This window comes from Halyomorpha halys, unplaced genomic scaffold, assembly GCF_000696795.3.
Source record: "Halyomorpha halys isolate HHAL.00 unplaced genomic scaffold, Hhal_1.1 Scaffold10508.1, whole genome shotgun sequence".
Classification (NCBI taxonomy): Eukaryota; Metazoa; Arthropoda; class Insecta; order Hemiptera; family Pentatomidae; genus Halyomorpha; species Halyomorpha halys.
Window position 1 is genome coordinate 1 of NW_027108795.1, and position 5199 is coordinate 5199.

General features: G+C 31.6%; 1 long non-coding RNA gene across 1 annotated transcript; it reads right to left on the reverse strand.

Annotated features, from left to right (window-relative positions):
- Positions 1–2712: 2712 nt before the first annotated feature.
- On the reverse strand, positions 2713–5070 carry LOC136795687 (uncharacterized). The gene is made up of 2 exons (XR_010843327.1): positions 4834–5070; positions 2713–3202 (listed from the first exon to the last, which is right to left on the reverse strand). It is a non-coding gene; the product is annotated as an uncharacterized lncRNA (long non-coding RNA).
- Between the last annotated feature and the right edge of the window lie 129 nt (positions 5071–5199).

Genomic DNA, 5199 nt, shown 5'->3' on the forward strand with positions numbered 1-5199 from the left:
ATTCAAATAATTGATTATTAGTGTAAAAAATTAGCAAATACAAACGTATTCGAATTGTTAATCGTATTTTTTTATTCAAATAATTGATTATTAGTATAAAAAATTAGCAAATACAAACGTATTCGGAAGGTCATCGTAATTTTTATTACAGAATGATTGATTTTTCGAGTGGAAAATTCACGATTATAAACATTGGTCTTGTTAATGTAATAATATTTTCCCAACTCAAACAAACCCAAATGTTTTTTAATCCATAACTGCAATTCAGATAACAATTTTTTATCCTCTCATGCCTGTGTCTCTTCAAACTCTGAAAGAAGGCGCATTTTTAAATCGTACAAGACAATTTCTTCTCCATGAAATCTGAAATTTGTTCTGCTACATCTATAACAAGAGAACCAACCGCAAGATGACATTTTGTGAACTCAAATTTAATACCACAGTAAATGAATTGAGATTATATTTCTCAAAGCCAAATTCTGGGTTTATTACGAGAATATGAGGAAATTTTAATTGACACTTTATTGTGATCAACCTCTGGCTTAGTCTTTTCTTTAGTAAATTTCTTGGCCCTTTCAGATTTATCTTTAATTAATTGCTTGGCACTTTCATCATCACCCGAACTATGGTGGTCTGACATATTGATTAAATTTTAATAAAAAAAGATTAACTCACAGTTAGGATGATATGAAAAATGTTTTAAAAAAAAAATCTGTGCTTGGCAATATTCCTCAGCTTCTGTAATCGGGAAGTTACCAATTGTCGTATGGTCGTGTATCTTGGTGAGCCTTCTCAAAGCACAGACCCCAGAAACGCAATAACTATGATTAATAATTTTATTGTGTTGTCGTGTATCTTGGTAAATAAATAAAATTTATGAATAATAGAATATAGGAATGTACCTGTGCTGAAAAATACATTCAATAAAATATTCACCATTAGAGTCTAAGGTTATAACTAGTTCTATACGAACAATGTTAGAAGAACGGCAACAAATCTATTGATTCATTTACTTATCTAGTTTATTACGTATCTGTTATAGTAAAATTTTGTTTTAAATTGTTGAATATTGTTTATTAGTTTTATTAACCGTATATTAACCAACATTGAATTGAAATATTGAACGGGGTTTTGTATTATAAAATAAGCTTAGAGAGTGTTGATATTATTGATTTCCTAATTAATCATTTTTAGACTTAGATATGGCATTTGTTCAGGATTTGTATTATGACAATTGAGCAGAGAATAAAAATTGTAGACAGTTACATAATGAATAAATCTGTACAAAATATTTCGAGATATTGATAAACTACAGGAAAACCGTAAGAACTCAGTAATTAACTTCTAAAAAATATAATTTAAAGTTCTGAAAAATTAAATAAGGTAATCTATAGGAAGGAGTATATAAAATATGTCCATTTTTTCCTGGAGCTGCCACGCCCTGCCCCTCGCTGAGTACGCTCATGAACCATAAAATAAATGTTTTAATTTTTTTTCAAATACATTTTAACTTTTTTCCTCAATAGCCTGAAACACATTTCATTTCATGTTTTGAAAAAATATTTGCGAGTTCCAAAGTTTGTGTTAAAACAAGTCTCCTCTCGAACATTACCAAGGTCTCGTACAGGCTCCAACACCAACATCCTACGGAGCAGTACAATAGAGACGATGTAATACCCACAGTGCAGACAAGATTCTAGAGAGTTGTTGTCATTGAGGATCTGGTGAAGCTTCAAGCACACACCATAGGGCAGTTGAAGAACTGTGCGCGGCCTTCATATCGATGGATTGCAGGCCTTCGAGAGCGTTTCACATTTTCTCCTACTCCGCCATCTGAAAGGTCATTGCCGCTCTATACCGACTAATCGGAAGACATAGACGTGGAGAAGATCTTTTGTCGTGCAGGTTGGCGAGGACCTCTTGACTCCAGTCCCTACAACCTTTGGAGTCCCTCTTGGCTGTGTGTTGGGACCGCTAATGTATGTCGTTTTCGTGGCACCAGTAGTCTTCCTCAAGCATCCAGTGGCAGTGCACCCTAAGCTGATGACATCGGAGTTATTTTTACGCCTCCAGTACCAATCCCGAACTAGCTTTAACCATGGTGAATTCAGTGAAGTCTGATGCTATAGTAATGCCTTTTCAGAGAGGCATGAGGGTCAGACTCTCTCAGCGGTTTATTGCGGATAGTGAAGGAAGAAAGAGTTGCAGTTATTTGATAGGCTGAACGCCAGTGACTACCCACTATTCAGAGAAATCGCCCCTCTACCAAGACTAGGAATGGTAAAGCAAAGTCTATATATATATAATCCAGGACCCCTCAGCTGTCTCAATCTTTTTATCAGTATCTGTAGTGAATACCTGCAGAACTGGCTTCTTTCTCAACTGTAAACAAATATCCTGCACTTTTAGACTTACCAACGCCTACATGATTTTAAAGCAAAAGTGGAGTTTCCATAAACTCACCAATCTTCCAGTCAATTACCTCCTTTCTGGCATACCTTACCTATTGAACCTGCGTTGTCAAAGCCTTCTAATGTAGAGAACCTCAACTCTTACCAATTGATACCAGGATTAAACATATATAGTACCTCAACAATATTACAAATAAATTACATAAGGTAATACAAAATCTGCACTCTTGAATCCTTGATGGTATCAAAGGTATAGATTTTTGAAACAAAATGGAGGCTTTTTGAAATAGTCATATATTAATCAATATTAAAGTTCAGTATATATTTAATAAGATATTATTATGAATTACAACAAACTAAGAATAAGGATGGGACAAAGGATAAGGTGAAGGCTTATTGAAATAGTCTTATATTAAGAAACACTAAACCTCACTTAATCCTTAGTAAATAAATAATCTATTAATTGATTAGTTTTAATTTCACTTAAAATTCTATCATAAAAATCAAAATATCAGAAGATATAAATTTATTTTAAACAATAACCTTTCAAAATCACTTCAATAATTTAAATTACATAATTATTTTGAAATAACATATTTTATTTTTCAGACACAGTTATTATTGCTCATTGATTTTTTCAATATTCACCAATAAATTTTGGTTTGGAATATTTCTAAATGCTCTCTTGACGAATAGAACTGGAAGTTTGGTTGAAGGAGATAACTTGGCCCTATAGTTCAAGAAAAACAAGGCGAGACCATATTTTACCACAAGCATAGCATATCTCATTGCTGAAAATGAAAATGAAAATAAAAAAAGTTATTGTAGATTTTAAGATGAATTAGGATTAAATAATAATAATAATAAATTACTAAAGAAATAGAAAGCATTTGAAAAGAAACTAGTAGACAAAAGTAAAAAAAAAAAAAAAAGACCTATAAAAGTAAAAGGAGGAACCACATTCCTTGTTAGACATCATAATAATGTTAAAAATATAATTATAAAATATATCTGGTAAACAGTAACTTAAAAGAAATCTTTTTGTGATAAGTTATGAAGAAAATATTTATTTAATTAATTATATGAACATTACATACTGTAATACTCTCCCTCAACGAATTTATTTTGGTCACTTTAATACACCTGTGGCTACAAAGTCTTTAACTCTGGTCTACTTGGCTTGATAAATAAAAACAGACTATTAGTTTTGACATGGGCCTGATTTCCAGGCATAGCCCCCCCTTGGGGAAGTTTTGGTTTCTTCTCCTAATTCTAGTTAATACTTTCCTGGTTCTTTCAAATTGGAGATAAAACGTCTTTGAAGTCCTCCATATTAAATCTTTTAACGATTTTCCTAATGTACTTCTTCTGTTCAACTTTGACGTCAGTATTTACTTGATTTATTTTCACACAAAGGTAACATTACAGGTCCTTGCTAGGAGCTTTTTCTTGACCAAAATCCTTAACTATAACTTGGGTTTTAATCCTAGAATGCTACTTAATGAGAGTAAATTTAACTCATATGCAGCAAAAAAAAATACAATTACCATTCACGCACCACCAGGACTCTCAACTTTAAGATATGATATCGCTAGTCATTAATATACCAGCTTTAGAATTACAATACTAATAGTGTTTATACATTTTGAAGCACATACATTTTCCAAAGACAAAATGAGTAATTTGATGTTTTTACTTTGTAATGTATATACAAATTATTATTACTTTATTAAGTTATTACATTAATAAGTTTTATTACATTTTAATAAGAATATAAACATAATTCGCTTCTTTGATCTTCGTTGATGATCAATATTTTAATTGTTTTTATATTTTATATTTTTCCTATAAGGAAACCAACATAGTTGAATACATGAAATTAAACGTAATTGTGTTTAGTATTATTTGTAATTGAGATTATTAATATAAGTTTGATAACAGTTCATCAAAACTAATGCTTTCTTTAAACTTCCGATGTGAGAATAATTTACTCATGTTCTATATTAACATAACTACTAGAAAGGTTAGAATTCTATGGTTAAATTTCTGTCTCAATATTTCTTTCTTGATATTGTTTATATACCCATCGAAGAGGTAAAGTATTTAACTTCTTTGGATTATCCATCATCTGGATGGAACACTTCCATGCTGATTCTGAGTTCATAATTCTCTGGTATGAAGCATGGCAACTTTGCCAGGGGCATTGTCATCAACTCCTTTAATCTTTCAAGGGATCAAAAGCTCCCCCAATTTCTTCTGGAAAGCTTAGGAAATCTTCAGTGTCTGAATTGTTGACTTTTCCTAACAATTGTTGGGCAAATCACTTCATCACAGCTACAATAATTTATGTTTTGCTTCTACCTAGTGTTAACTTTTTTCTCTTGTGAAAAATGAAACAAGTGACTGTATAATATCTACTCACCTATACACATCCTAGGCCCTTCTCCAAAAGAAAGAAAAGTTCCTGGTTTTGGTGGTTCTGTAAATCTTTCAGGCTTGAAGCTTTTTGGTTCAGGATAAAAGGTTGGATCCATGTGGATTGCCGATACTGGAATGTAAACATATTCTCCCTTTTTTACTGTAAACCCGTTTGGTAGTGTGTAAGATTTTGTGCATACTCTTGGGAGAAAAGATATTAAAGGGTAAATCCTTTGAGTTTCTGTAAAAAAAAAAGTAATATTTATTATACATATAACTTATGAGTACTTGGACTGAAAGGCTTGAAGAAAAAGGAAAAGAGGGAACAAAATTAAACCGTACGCTTACTAGAAAGATACTGGTTTATTAT